Source organism: Colius striatus, chromosome 6, assembly GCF_028858725.1.
Source record: "Colius striatus isolate bColStr4 chromosome 6, bColStr4.1.hap1, whole genome shotgun sequence".
Taxonomy (NCBI): Eukaryota; Metazoa; Chordata; class Aves; order Coliiformes; family Coliidae; genus Colius; species Colius striatus.
Window position 1 is genome coordinate 34,757,085 of NC_084764.1, and position 15,831 is coordinate 34,772,915.

Genomic DNA, 15,831 nt, shown 5'->3' on the forward strand with positions numbered 1-15,831 from the left:
TGAGAACATGGTAGCTCTGTGTGACAGCTCTGAGTCAGAATGCCTCGAGTTCTCTGGGAAAGTGCAATGATGCTCTTGCAGTTCCTCCCCAACAGGACCAAGGGATATGTGTTGCCTGGGGAATCAGAAGCCTGAGTTTCCTACTCTTCCACTCAACATCTAAAATACCTGTGAAGATCAGAGGGAGAAAGCAGTGAAATCTGGGAATCTCTCTTTAAAAGGTTCCTTTGCAAGTGAAATCATGTCTCCTATATCAAGAAGTTTTAAAAATACTAGATGGTAAACCATTAGTGCAAGGTCATTGTTAAGAAGGAAACTGTTGTTAGCTGTGCTCTTCCTTCCAGAGTCTTTTTGTTTTGCTGAGCCTGGACATCAATGTCCTGCTTGTTTTTAAGCAGTCACACCCCCTTGTGTGACTGCTAACTTCTCAGAAAGATTTTTGTCTCTGAATCTTCCTTTAAACTCCTTGGCACATAGGATGGTTACTCACTGCTGAATGCTTGCTGTGTCAAGACTATCAGCTGCAGGGAAAGGGGTGTTCAAAGTGAACATTTCTTGACTTGGGGAAATGGCATCCTGTACCCATGTGACTTCAGTACAGGCAAGTTCAATTGGTGTGCACAAGTGATGAGGAAATGCTGCTCACCCTGTTCCTTTCACCACCCAATGTTTGCTTTGTATTGGTGGAGCTCAGACCTGTTATTAGCACAACTGCTGTAAATCTCTTCCTCCTGACTCCTCAGACTAGCCAAGACCTTGTTCACTGACAGACCACAGCACATATTTGTCTTGGAATTGCAGTTTGAACTGTCAAAAAAGAAGAAAAATCCAAGGAATGCTGGTTTTGGATCACAGAGTCCTGGAGTGGTGGAGGTGAGAAGGACCCTGCAGAGCTCACCCAGCCCAACCCCCTGCTAAAGCAGGTTCCCCTCCATCAGGAGGCACAGGAACGTGTCCAGGTGGGTTTGGAAACCTCCCGAGAAGGAGCATCCACACCCTCCCTGGGCAGCCTGGGCCTGGGCTCTCTCACCTCAACAACAAAGAAGCTTTTCCTTGTGTTGAAGAGGAACCTTTTGTGTTCCAGCTTGTGCCTGTTACCCCTTGTCCTGTCACTGGACACTATAGAAAAAAGACTTGGCCCCATCCTCCTGACACTCACCCTTTAGGTACTTATCAGCGTTGATAGGATCTACCTTCAGCGTTCTCTTCTTCAGGCTGAGCAGTCCCAGATCACACAGCCTTTCCTGCTCACAGAGTTGTTCCAGTCCCCTCAGCATCTTGGTAGCTCTGCATTGGCTTCTCTCTAAAAGTTCCCTGTCTCTCTAGATGACATGAATTCCCTTCATCATCTGCATCAGTGGAGTGAGCCTGGAGCCACCAGAGATGCTGGGCACGAAAAAAGGGGCAGGATACGAAGTGCATGTTGTGCACAGGGGCATGAGAGGTGCAAGGAACCATTTGGGTCTTGGTGTGATGCTGTTACATCCTGATAATGTATGATGGCTGAATAAAACCTTCATGCCTGTGGAGCCTGACTGGTTCCTTGGTCCCTGAGTCTCCCAGAAAAACAGCACATTTCCCATGTTGAATCTTCCTGGCTGTTCACTGCACAGCAGGGCTGGTTTCTTAGATGATTGGGAAATGTTTCTCCTAGGGTAAGTACTAGCATCCTCCTCCCCCTTTCCCCATCCCCTTGTCAGGTATTTGGGAAGGGCATGGAGATGTGATCTTGCACACAGCTTTCTTAATTTTTTATTCATTCAACAGAACTTTAACAGTAACATGAGATGAAATAGTATTAAGCAAGTTTTGGTGTGGACATTGTGTATGGCAGAAGTTCCATCTGATGTGTTCGTCTTTGGCTAGATCTTGTGCCTGTGGCCAGACTTCCCCAAGGTTTTGAGTTGCTGAAGGATGTGTTGTGAGTGGTGATGCCAGGACTGAAGAGCTGATCAATGAAATCCTGTGTGAAGATGAATTCAAGGAAATGTTTCTTGTCCAGGGAGAAGAATCTGTGTGTAAACTCTGCTATGGTGTGGTTTTAAATGCAGCAGTTTAGTGAGTTTGATGTGTGTACTGGCTGTTGTGATGGGTTTCTAAAGGATCTGTCTGTTTGATGCATCAGTTGTCAGAGCTCAGGATGGGAGTGATCCATCCCCTTCCAGATCCATCAAAGCTACAGCCAGTTAGCCCAGCCAGGAGCAGGGAGTGATTGCTGAAGCCACCCAGGGACCCCCCTGAGTGGGACCTGCCTTTTTCTTGGAGGTTTCTCTGTGTTTTCCTAAGTATGAGAGACTGCAAGAACAACCCCTGCCAGGAGCTGTCCACGCCGGGGGAAGAGCTGTTCCTCTTCATGCTCTGCTGAAGTTCTGCAGAACTGAAACCAAACCTGCCATGGGGGGGAAGTGTAGCGAGCCCTCCCTGGGCTGGAGGAGGCTGCCAGCATCAGGCACAAGAAATATGTCTCATTATAATTGCAACACATGCTGCTTCAAGCCCCTCTGCTTGTCCACAATATCCCATGGTCATAGGTCCTGGGGTCACTTCTGAAAATGCCTTGTCTTCTGCGTGCCCAGGAAAAGGAGAACCTGGCTGGAGCCAAGGATGGAAGGGGCCTGAAAAGATCATCTGGATGAAACATGGGGGTTTGGGCTCTGGTGAGATTTGGGCTGGCCCTGGCTGCAGGGCTGTGGAGCTCAAGGGCATCACCCCTTGTCTATAATAATTAGGTAGTTGACCAAGAGCTATGGCTTGTCACACTGCTTAAAGAACCTCAAAGGCTCCCGACTGAGAGCTGCTCCCTCCTGGCTATGGAGATATAGATTTCTTTAAAAATATATATCTATGTTTAAAGGACTTTAGAGTACATCTATTAAAGAGCTGCTCTAACTTTACTCCAGGGAGTTGTGGAAGAAATGGTGTAGCCAAAAGGAGAGCAAGTGAAAGGAAGCAGCTGACCACGTGGTGGCAACAGAGAGATGCTGCAGAAAGATTGCTTGGGCGTGTGTCAGCCCTGGAGGAACTGTGAACTGTGACTGCTGCAGAAAGACCCGAAGTCATTTCATGGCTTAAAAGAGGATGGTAAGAGCATGAAATGTGAAGATTTTAAGGTTTTTTAAAGGAGACAATAGGTAAGGGTACAGTATGTACCTATGAGTCAGCTATGTCTCCTCATGCTGTGCTTACCTGTAGCATAGCTGCACAGCAAGGACCAAACAAATGGAAGCAGCAGGTGGCAGATCAGTGAGACCTTTCTGGTGGAAAGGATGTAGGAAGTGAATAATTTAGCCTGGGCTGGGGGAAGTGCAGCGGGGAGTCACCCTGCAGCAGTATGAGGATTGGCTGGAGGTAATGATAACAAAGGAAAATGTCTCACTTGTGCTTTTGATGGATAGATTATGAGCCAGCAGTGTGCTCAGGTGGCCAAGAAGGCCAAGGGCATCCTGACTTGTAGCAGCAGGACCAGGGCAGGGTTTGTCCCCCTATGCTGAGCCCTGGAGAGGCTGCAGCTCAAGTGCTGTGTTCAGTGTTGGGCCCCTCACTGCCAGAGGGACACTGAGGGGCTGCAGCGTGTCCAGAGCCGGGCAGCGGAGCTGGGGAAGGGGCTGGAGCACAAGTGTGATGGGGAGCAGCTGAGGGAATGGGGGTGTTCAGCCTGGAGAAGAGGAGGCTGAGGGGAGACAGGAGCACTCTCTGCAACTCCCTGACAGGAGGTTGTGGTGAGGTGGGGATTGGTCTCTGCTACCAAGTAACAAGTGAAAGAAAGAGAGGAAATGACCTCAAGTTGCCCCAAGGAAATGCCTCAAGTTTAGATTAGAGCTTTTTCCCTGAGAGGGTTGTCAGCCCCTGTGCCAGGCTGCCCGGGGAGGTGGAGGAGTCCCCATCCCTGGAGCTATTGCAAAGCTGAGGTGCTGAGGGCCATGGGTTAGTGGTGGGCTGGGCAGGGTGAGGGGTGTGATTGGACTCGATGAGCTTAAGGGGCTTTTCCAACCAAAAAGATTCTATGGAGAGAGCCAGCTCCTCTGTGCAGGCTCCTTGCTGGGCTGTGTGGGGCTCTAGGAAGGGCAGGTGGTGAGGAGAGCCATGGCCCTGCCCCAGGGCTCCTGCCTCTGCTGCAACTGTGACTGCATAGATCTTCTGCCCCGTGAATGAGGATAAAAAACAGATTTGTCTTCAGGGCAGCTAATGTCAAGGTGCTTTTCCCTCCTCTTTTTGACATGCTGTAAGCTGAATCAGCTCTGTGCTCATATCCTGGGGCATATGTCCCACTGGGATCCCGCACTGGAGCTGCCAGTGAGGCCAAGCTCCTCTGCCAGGGCTTTGCTTTTGGGAGTGCTGGGAGACCACACCAACCTGATCTGAGCTGTTGAAGCCTCATCTGGAGCCAAGAGACAGGGAACTGCTGGAGAGAGACCAGCACAGGGCTACCAAGATGATCAAGGGACTGGAGCGTCTCTGTGAGCAGGAAAGGCTGCGGGACCCGGGGCTGTTCAGCCTGGAGAAGAGAAGGCTGAGGGGGGATCTCATCAACACTTACAAGTACCTAAAAGATGGGTGTTGAGAGGATGAGACCAGTCTTACTACTGTGTTGACCAGTGACAGGGAAAAGTTTCTTTGTTGTCGAGGTGCAGGAGCCCTGGCCCAGGCTGCCCAGGGAGGGTGTGGAGGCTCCTTCTTGGGAGGTTTCCAAACCCACCTGGACACATTTGTGAGCAGGAGGTTGGGCTGGATGAGCGCTGCAGGGCCCTTCCCACCCCACCATTCTGGACTTCTGTGATCATGCCTTGCCAGGCCTGTGCCAAACGACAGCTACGCTCCAGGCAGCTGCCCACCTTGAAAGTGTGACTGCCTCTGCTGAAAATACTGCAGGAAAGGCATGAAGAGTTTAAGTTGCTGAATAACTCAAACACAGGAGCATACAGAACACCCCTGCCCCTGAGGGAGAATCTGGGAGTGCTGCCTTGTGCCTTAAAACCTGATCTCTAAGTTTGAGATAAGACCTGCCCCATCGTTTGTTTTGCTTAAATACGTTGATAATCCATTTGCTTCAGTAACTGTGAAGTGGTAGAACAACATCACCAAACCAGCTCAGCATCACTTCCCCTAAGGAACAGACATAGTTCAGGAGATTTCCCTAGAGGCCTGTGGGCTGCAGGAGGAGCCTGCTGGTCCCCACATGCAGGGTGGCTCTGGCAGGGAGCTCTTTCCAGATCCTGCTTCATCCAGGAGCACCAGCCCCAGCAGAGGCACAGATGCAGGATCCTGGCTGGGAGGTTTCTCCATTCTGATACGGTTAACCCTTCACAGGTCTCTGCTCTGGACTGTTTTGCAGCTGCCCTGATTAGTCATCCACTCTCCCCTTATTTGCTTGTCTGCCTCTCCAATCCCTTCAAGCCCAACATGTATTTCTATTAATGAGGCCCTTCCTCTGTCTGCTTTTTTTCCTGACTGGATTTGCAGAAGTGGTTTATTTACACATCTCTGCAGAATTGGCCTCTTATGGTTGAAAGTGATGTGGGTGTTGGTTGAAGGAAAGCTGATTTTTGACAAACTCAGCATGAGAATGAGAACAGATGGGGACTTTGATGAATTAGATCTTGCTAAACGTTGGCCTCCTGCAAATCAGCTTCGTTTTCCCTATTAGCATAAGAAGCAGGAAAAAGGATTTAATTTCTCTAAACATTTCCCCTTAATGATCTACCTCTCCAGCTTAGAGACTTATGTTGCTGCTTGTCAGCAAAGCAGCTGAGTTCCTTCCACAGAGAATCAACTGCAATTTTGAGTTGATTTCTGGCACTTCTCCCTCCCTGGGATAAGAACTGGGCTTAGGAGAGGTGGTTGCTGTTTTTAAATGGTATGAATTCAGCTTTTTTATGGTTTTTAGGTTGATTTAACCAAGTGATTTACACTTATTTATTTATTTTAAAGGTCAGGAGGAGGCCCCAGCACAACCTGAAGATGGCTGCAGCCTCCTTACCCCATCTGGCAGCACTGCTGGCTCTCCTGCACCCTGATGCCCCTGCTGTGGTGAGTTACAGTCCATGAGGTCCCTGGGTGGGGTGTAAGGTGACTCTCCTCATTGCCCCTGTGCTTGACCCATGGCACCCCAACTGCATCCACCTCATCCTGTACTGATGCTGGACTCACAAGGGAGGCTGCTGGAGGTGATGGACATCATGATTGGTGATGTCCCCTGTGCTAAAAATTGTCCCTCTCTGTTGCCTTTTCCAGGTAATCTGAGCTCCTGAGCTGGAGGTGTTACAGAATCATTTTAGTTGGAAAAGCCCTTTAATCTCATGGAGTCCAAGCCCTCCCCTCACCCTGCCCAGCCCACCACTAACCCATGGCCCTCAGCACCTCAGCTCCATGGCTCTGCAATAGCTCCAGGGATGGGGACTCCCCCACCTCCCTGGGCAGCCTGGCACAGGGGCTGACAGCCCTCTCAGGGAAAAAGTTCTTCCTCAGCTCCAATCTAAACTTGAGGCATTTCCTTGGTACAACTTCAGGTAATTTCCTTTCTTTCACTTGTTACTTGGTAACAGACCAACCCCCACCTCACCACAGCCTCCTGTGTCAGGGAGTTGCAGAGTGCTCATGTCTCCCCTCAGCCTCCTCTTCTCCAGGCTGAACACCCCCATTCCCTCAGCTGCTCCCCATCACACTTGTGCTCCAGCCCCTTCCCCAGCTTCACTGCCCGGCTCTGGACACGCTCCAGTTCTGTGTTACAGGGTTTATGTGGCTCCTGTGCTTGCACTGTTTTGCCCTCAGCCTGGAGAGATTTGCAGCCTGGCCAGACAGGATCCAAAAGGCACTGGATCTCTCCTCTCTGGGCTTTCTATGCAGGCAGGCCCAGCCTTCATGGGCATGCAGCAGGGCTGAAGCCATCAGCACACGTCTCTTCGGGAAGGATGCAATGCTCAGTGGTTTTGCTGCTGCTCTTCCCTTGTGGTACTTGTTTTGCCTTCCATCAAAAGGATGCAATCCTAAGGGTGTGTGGGTGTCCTGAGATCCTGACATGAACCTAGCTGTTCTTGCAGTGTGGAGGGGTGGCCCTACTGCTGAGGAAGAGCAAGGGGCTGCAGGGGAGATGGGTGCTCTGCCACACTCAGGGATGGTGGAAGGCTGCTGTAGGCACTCTGGGATTTATCTGCTGTGTGAGTGGCTGAGAGAAAGATGGGGAGGGGGCAGCCCCTGGGGCTGTGCCAGGGCCACTTGCTGCGTGGAGCTTTCCGGGTTGTACTGCAGGCTGTTGGCAAAGGATGGAGGCAGCATGTTGTGGGTGCTCTGGCACTTGATGCCGAGTGCTGTTTTATACTCTCTCTGGTCCAAAAGTTGGCAAATGCTATTTGCCTTTCTGCTTCCACCTCTGACATTCTCATGTTTCCTCCTGCCCTGCCTGCTGCCCCAGGACCAAAGAGATGCTGCCCTATGGGTGCCAGACACAGGGGCTGGCTTTGCCAGTGACCCTGGGGATGGCAGAAAGGACCTGGTTTAACTTCTCTGCAAGGATGGCTCTGAAGTTGTGAGGGAGCAGGATCCTGTGCTGCTTCACCATCCTTGTCAGGAGAGTCAGCAGGGAGGTTTTTAACAGCTTAGCTGTATTTATCCCTTCTGCCACTTGTAGGTCAGGGCCTGGATGGTGAGATAAGGCTGATCCCTTGAAGGAAACTGCTTTTCAGGATAGCAGCACTGCAGGCATGGTGCCAACAGCTGAGGACTTGCACTCACTGGGAGTGGTGGTTTGTGCATGGGGACAGGGCTCTGTGGCAGGGGGAACCTGTGCACTCTGCAAGCAGAGAGCACCCAGGGGCTCGGCCTTTCCTTTGAGTCTGGGGACTAAAAGCTGCAAGAGTTGGTTTTATTTATTTGATTTTATTTTTTCCCAGCTGCTGTGCCTATTGGAGCTGCAAAGCTCTGATTCATCATGTTGGTCATGCTGTCTTTAGTGTTGTCCATTAGTTTGAAACTGCTGTCATCTTCTGCAGCATACTGGGTACCACAGCATCTCCTCCTACATCAGCCTGTCTCACCGTGTCTGGGTAAATGAAGGCTGAAGAAAAGCTTCTGCAGCCAGCTGTGTCTGGTAGGCACTTTCATTTCCTGTGCTATAGGCTGCAGTGAGCACAGAAAGCATGCTGGGGGCATGAGGAGCAGGCAGAGCATCGAGAGGGAGCAGAAACCATCTCCACCTGCCTGGCAGCAGGGGTTCGTGTAAGCCCTTGGCATCTCCTCTCCCACTTTCAGTGTCACTCCCATGGTGGGGCTGGTGGGGACTTGGCATCTCATCTCTGGCTGGCGTGTGGACAAAGGCCTTCCTGTCTTCTGCTCCCCAGGCTGTTGCAGAGGTGCAGAGGTCGCTCATCCAAACCTCTGCCTTTCTCTCTGTGGGAAAGAGCAAGGCCTGGCATGGCAGTCCCTCTGGATGAGGTTAATGGCAGCAGCCTCTCTAGATGCCCAGACCTGTGAGAGTCATTCCATGGGAAGGTCTGTAACCTGGTTGCTGCCCATTCCCCAGGGAAAGGCAGCCATTTTTGTTGTTAACTGGACCCCTCACTGCCAGAGGGACACTGAGGGGCTGCAGCGTGTCCAGAGCCTGGCAGCGGAGCTGGGGAGGGGGCTGGAGCACAAGTGTGATGGGGAGCAGCTGAGGGAATGGGGGTGTTCAGCCTGGAGAAGAGGAGGCTGAGGGGAGACAGGAACACTCTCTGCAACTCCCTGAGGTGGGGGTCAGTCTCTTCTCACAAGTTACAAGTGATAGGAGAAGAAGAAACAGCCTCAAGTTGCCTCATGGGAGGTTTAGACTGGAGCTGAGGAAGAGTTGTCAGCCCCTGTGCCAGGCTGCCCAGGGAGGTGGGGGAGTCCCCATCCCTGGAGCTATTGCAAAGCCGTGGAGCTGAGGTGCTGAGGCCATGGGTTAGTGGTGGGCTGGGCAGGGTGAGGGGGGGCTTGGACTCAAGAACCTTAAGGGTCTTTTCCAACCAAAACGATTCTATGATTCTAAGTACTGAGTTTTTGTGGCTCTGGGAAACAGCAGGACAACAAGTCTCATTCTGGAGGGCTGGGATGATCATGGCTGTACCAGCAGCAGATCCCTGGTGGAGCTGATGTCTGGAGAGGGAGTGACTGGGGGCTGCTCACCCTGCCAGATCCTTTAACAGGATCCCTAGGTGTGAGACAAGACCTTCTTAATTTCACACTCTTTTCCATGTAGTTTCACCCAGCTAGAAGTAATAGGAAGGGGTCCAGGCATGGCTGACAGCCTGGGTGCCCCCAGCAGCGTGCCTGCAGGTGTGAGTCACGGCTTTGCATGAGGACGGGTTATCCGCAGGCCTTGGGCATGAGGCTTGGCTTTGCTGTTGCCTAAGAGTCCCCGTGGGGCCCTGTTCACAGCCTTTCTCCTCCAAAGGATAAAAGCTTGGCTCCAGAGGTCTGGATGTCTCTAATAGCAACTTGTCTCTGATGATGGCCACGCTGTCCCCAGGGCTGATCCTGTCACCCATCTGCATCAGCACAGAGCAATCTGCTCAGGCTGCCGTCGCTGCTGCAGACGGGGCTGCAGACAGCTATGGGAGGTGCTGGGGGGCAGATCAAGGAATCCCAGGCTGGTGAGGGTGGGAAGGGCCCTGCAGAGCTCATCCAGCCCAACCCCCTGCTAAAGCAGGTTCCCCTCCATCGGGGGGCACAGGAACGTGTCCAGGTGGGTTTGGAAACCTCCCGAGAAGGAGCCTCCACACCCTCCCTGGGCAGCCTGGGCCAGGGCTCCCTCCCCTCAACACCAAACACGTTTCTCCTCCTGTTCAGTGGCACTTCCTGTGTTCCAGCTTGTGGCCATTACCCCTTGTCCTGTCACTGGACACCACAGAGCAAAGACTGGCCCCATCCTCTCGACACCCACTCTGTAGGTATTGATTAGCATTGATAAGGTCCCCCCCTAGCCTTCTTCAGACTGAACAGCCCCATGTCTCAGGTCAGTAAGCCCGCAGAGTTGAAAAGCCAACCTTTTGGGTTTTGGTTTTTCAGCTTTACCTCTGTGTGCAGATGGCACTGGCCATGCAAAATAGGGAAGTGCCATCAAGAAGTGTTCTCCGAACTGCCATATCTTTTGCTCTCTGCCTCACTCAAACCACCCTGGAGGGCATCCTACTGTCCCACTGTGGGATGCCTCCCATTCTCCAAGGTGTTAATACATGCAGGTAAATGGAGAAAAGGGAGGCACATCTCCTGGGAAGAGACATGCCAATACATCCACAAGAGACAGATCCACCTGGCTGGATCGAGAAGCACTCAGCTGCTGTTTGGCTCAGTTCTCTGGCAGAGGGTTGTGAAGAAAAGCCATCCTACAAGATGAACGGTTCAGTCAACAGCTACACAGATGTCTCAGACATCCGAGATGGTTCATCCTAACTGTGGTCGTGGAGGTTCCCAGGGACAACTGGGAAGGGGTAGATCATGTTTCATCTCTCACCCAGTGCCTAATTTAGTTGTGAAGGTCATTTGTGCATCTTTGGGGCTATAAATCACTCTTAATAGTTAGGTTTTAATCAGGAATGGCAGGCTCGTGTGCTGAGATTGTGTCACGTACGCTGATGAGCGTCTCTTCAGTGGGAAATGAGGCATTTGTGCATGTGAATTGTGTGTGTACAGGATAAATGAGCCAAATGGGCTCTTGCTAGGGAATGATGCTGTTTTAATCCTGAGCATTGTGCATCACAGTTGTTATTCTGCGAGAGATAAATGGGGACAGGAACAAGCTTGTCCTTCTAACGGGGGGAGTGAATGGGACTTGATCAAGACTCCAGTGTGTGATCTGTATTCACATCAGCTCGTCTGGCCTCTCCTCCTTGGGTTTTATGTCTGCTTTTCTGTTCTAATCATTTAATTGTATTGGATTTTCTGGAAGGAGAGACTCCTTTCGTATCCAGCTCCTCCTATAAGAGTGAAATATGGAGTTTAATTAGCTCCCCTTGATTCATTTAAGTGCCAAAGGCTCACAATCCTCAGCAGGTGCCTCTGCAAAGCCGCTCTCCTCGACGGGATGCTAAAATGAGAAGCTTCCAGGGGACATGACTCATTTGCAGCGTGAGTGACTTGTTCTGCCTTGCCGAGAGCACAAGCAATACCAAGAGGAGCTGCGATTCCTCACGGCTGCTCCTTCGGTCGGCTCCCAGCTTCGGAGTGACAGCGGCAGCGGAGGCGCGAGCTGGAGCGCGGCACGACGCTCAATTATTGATAAGGGACTAATAGCAGCTGCAGATAATCTCTCTGCCGGAGTACGGGGAGTAAATCTGCTCTTCTGTACAGGGAGTGAGTCTCCTGGTTGGAAGCAGAGTTCCCAGCCAGGGGAATAACGGCTGCTGGGGGTTTTGCTTGAATGGAGAGCATAGAAGGAGGCCCTGGGAGCATTGCTGGGCAGGGGCTTGGCTGTGAGGGAGACTGTTCTACACACAGTCCTCACTCTTCAGTTGAGAACCTCAACATACTAAGCCAAGAGGTGCAGGTGTTCCAGGAGGTCTTTTAACTTTGGAAATAAGCCAGGTGTCCCCTTACCTTTCAGGGCAGGCAGAGGAGTAGGTGCCACACAAGAAACAGGAGAACAGGGGTTCCCCAGGCTGATGGTGGGAAATACCCCTTCAGGACAAGGGATAACGGGCACAGATTGGAACACAGGAAGATCCACTGAAACACAAGGAGAAATGTCTTTGTTGTTGAGGTGAGGGAGCCCTGGCCCAGGCTGCCCAGGGAGGGTGTGGAGGCTCCTTCTCAGGAGGTTTCCCAACCTGCCTGGACATGTTCCTGTGTCCCCTGATGGAGAGAAACCTGCTTTAGCAGGGGGTTGGGCTGGATGAGCCCTGCAGGACCCTTCCAACCCCCACCATGCTGGGATTCTGTGATAAATGGCCCGGGGCTGATCTGGTGTTGTGCTTCCAGGAGCAAGCAGCTTCCTTTCCAGAGACCTGGCATGCCACAGCCCAGTGCCTTGTGTTGAGTGCTGTGCCAGGGCAGATGGACAAGGAGCAGGGAGGGTGTTTAGTGCTGGTTCCCAACACTCCCTCTTTGCCTCCCAGCCTCACTGCATGAAAACAGGGAAGAGGAGACAGGCCCTTGATCTGGGCAGCCTTTGAGGGCCAGTGATTATGATGGGACGTTACAGCACTCAAGAGCCTGTGCTGCTGCTGGGGCTTATGTCACTGAGGATTTAACTGATGTGTAAACTCAGCTCTTTCCAGATAGATGGGAGAGGTGTCCTCTGGCCTGTTTTAGTGACCTTTACAGTACAGATGTGGTGCCTGTGCAGCCAGAGCAGAGCTGCAATGCTGAGGTGGACATCACAGTCTGGCCTGAGAGGCAGGAGGGCTGCAGTGCAGGCCTGGCTGACAGGTAACATTTGTGCTCCCACCTTAAATAATGCAAACACATCTGCTGGTGTCTCTAAGTTCTTCTCCCAAAGTGGTTCAGTGGGCACAGCAAGGAGAGGGTCATGTCTCATCACACCCTGTAAAGGGGCACCCTGGGGCTCTGTGGCTGGAACTGCTGTGCTTTGAAATGCTGTGGGCTGGTGGGAGCTTGTGGATAAGAAGAGCAATCTGTGCAGACAACACCCAGGGAGGGCAAGCCTGGGCAAAAGGACCATCTGTCAAAAATATGTGATTTGCACCAACCTGATGGTGTTTGGAGAACCAGCCTGGCTTTACTGGTTCGCCATCTGGTTTTCACAGACTGAGTTTGCACTGGAGGAGAGCGAGGGACTTGTTTTCCCCCTAACCCTGGGGTTATGTTATTTGTGTTTGATATTGGAAAAGAAAACACAGGCAGCATTTCCCCATCTCCTTATGGAGTGTGGGCTCTCCCCATGGCAGATCACAGCTTGGCCAGTGAGTTTCTTCTGACCTCTAAGAGCAGCTGATGCTCAGCTGAAGGGAATGTGAGGCTTCCCAGTGTCCCCATCACTTTCACTTCCTCAGATGACTGAGAGGGGAACTGATTGGGGTGAGCAGAAGTGGGGTGAGTTGGTGCCCAGGGAAAAGGGAGCAAGCATGAGGTGGCTGCTCAGGGAAGGGAAGAGATATCTGCTGTAGACTTAGGACAAGGGGAAATGGTTTCAAACTAAAGGAGGGTAGATTCAGACTCAGTATAAGGGAGAAATTTTTCACAGTGAGGATGATGAGGTACTGGGACAGATTGCCCAGAGAGATGGTTGATAGCCCATCCCTGGGAGGCATTCAGTGTCAGGTTGAATAGGGCTCTGAGCAACCTGATCTTGTTGAAGATGCCCCTGCTCATGGCAGGGGGGTGGAGTAGATGGCCTTTAAATGTTCCTTCCAACCCAAACCGTTCTGTGATTCTGTGAAAGCGAAGTGACGTGCCTGAGATTTTGCCAGGCACCTGTGACAGGGCTGGAAAGAGAACTCAGGTCTAACAGGCTTCGTGCTGGGAGTCATAACCAAAATATACTTCTCACTTCTTCAGGCAGTGTTTTCTGCTTGGCTCTGCTCCCAGGCTAATCAAACAGCCCTGTGCACTCCTCTGCCTGGGAGCCTTTGCTCTGTCAGTGTCTGGGCTCTGGAGAGATGGGCTAATTGCTTGCTGCATCTTGCTGCTGTGCTCTAGCTGGATTGGAAGATTGCAGCCCACCTGAAAGAAGTGGAGTGGTTTTGAGATTGGGTTTTCTTTTAAGTCTCAGACACTCTGCTCCCACGTGGGAGGCTGTTCCTGCTGCTGAGGTGCTCGCTGCTGTCACCGTGGGCTTTGCAGGAGCTGAGAGGTCACTGCAGCCATCGAGGCTGTGATACACGTGAGCCTCTGTCACTGAACACTTCCAATTAGCTTCTGCTGAGTAGCTGACCATAAACAATGCAATGCTGTCAAAGCATCCTGACTGTGGGCTGTGCACCCCCATTGGCCTTGGTGCTCAGCACCACCTTCGATGGATAGAGAAAAAGGTCTTGTTTAAAAGGATAAGCAGGAGGTACTGTAGGGGCAAGACTTTCTGGCAGGGAAAAGCTGAAGGCAGATTCACTGGAGTGGTTATGGACCCTCCTGTTGCCTTCAGCTCTGCTGAGGTTTTCCCCTATATGTGCCAGTGTAGCTGCCAGTGACATCCTTTGCTGTGGGTGTGGCTGCTGCTGGGACACACTCCTATCCCAGACCCATCCTTTTCCTTCCCCTCCCTTGTCCTGGGAGAGAGGGGACCCTCTGGGACCACCAGTCCCATGAGCTGCTCGTGCAGTGGGATGGGTGGCAGTGGGCTGAGCTGACCTCCAAGCGCTGACAATGACTGCAGCAGAGGCCAGCTGCAAACCGATGACTTCCCTGTTCCCTGTGGTTGTCAGGCAGTCAAGACAGGAGTGAAATGTAGAAGGCCATGTTCTCAGCCTTGGGTGAGGTGGTTTAACCTTGGCTGGGTGCCAACTGCCCACCTTCTCTCACTCCCCACCCTTAAACTGGACAAGGAAGAGAGAAATAGAACAAAGGGCTTGCAGGTCACAATAAGGACAGAGACATCACTCAGCAATTACATCATGGGCAAAACAGGCTCAGTGTGGGGAGAATTGGTTTGATTTATTAACAATAAAAACCAAGTAGAGAAACAAGAAATAAAACCTGAATCTTAAAACAACCCCCTACCCCTCCTTCTTCCCAGGTCTCTCCCTCCTCCCTGCCAGCAGCGCAGGGGATGGGGGTTACGGTCAGTTCATTACAGATGGACTTTGCAGCTGCTTCTTCTCAGGGGGAGGCCTCCTGACACTTCCCACTGCTACACTGTGGGATCCCTCCCCACGGGAGATAGTCCCTCACAAACTGCCCCAAACGGGTCCTCACAGAGAAAACAGTCTTTCAGGAACAGACCTCTCCAGTGTGGATCCCTCATGGGGTCACAAGTCCTGACAGCAGACCTGGGCTGCTCTGTCCTCTCTTGGGTTCCCAGGTCCTGCCAGGAACTTGCTCCAGTGTGGGCTTCCCATGGGCTCACAGCCTGCTTTGGGTCCTCCTTCATGATGCCTGTGTGGATCTTGCCAGGGCTGTGAGTGGAGCTCTGCTTCTCCATGGGCTGCAGAGGCAGAGCCTCACCATGGTCTTCACCACAGGTCCCAAGAGACTCTCTCTTCCAGTGCCTGGGCACCTCGTCCCCCTCCTTCTCCACCCACTTTTGTGCCTGCAGAGATGTTCTCGCATTCTCCCTCCCTTCTGCTGATGCAGTTTTAGCAGCAACTTTTCCCCCTTCTACAATCTGTCAAGCCCAGAGGCATTCCCTCCATCACTAATGGGCTGGCCCTTGGTCAGTGTCAGACGACTGGCACTGGCCTGCCAGACACAGGGGAAGCTTCTGGTGGCTTAACCTGCTTGCTACCTAAACCTGGGCACAGAAGCCCACTACAACAGGTAAGAAACCTGGGCTTTGTGTGGGTGCAATGAGTCTGCTTCCACTAGCCCTGCTGCAGACTGTCAACCTTAGGGTTGGATAGGGCCCCTCCAGGCTCTGCTGCCAACCCTGTTTTCTCGAGTCCTTGGCTGGGTGCTGTTTGGAGCATTGTCTGTCCCTGTGCATGGCTGGAGGAGGTGCTGGGGCAGTTTCCCATCGGCAGGGCTAGTCATTTTGGGGGTTGGGGATCAGCTGTGCCACCGTGGCGAGCCACATCTGGACCCAATTTCTGGGAATCTACAGAGCTGAGCTCTGTGTTCCCACTCAATTACAGTGGGACATTTGTCAGCAGTTTCATGTTTTTATTTCCTGTGACTTTCCAAACTTTGGTTTAAAAAAACCCACAAACCCAAACCTCAACAACAAAACCTCCAAAGCACATGACATGGCTCTGAAGTGCCCCAGGAACG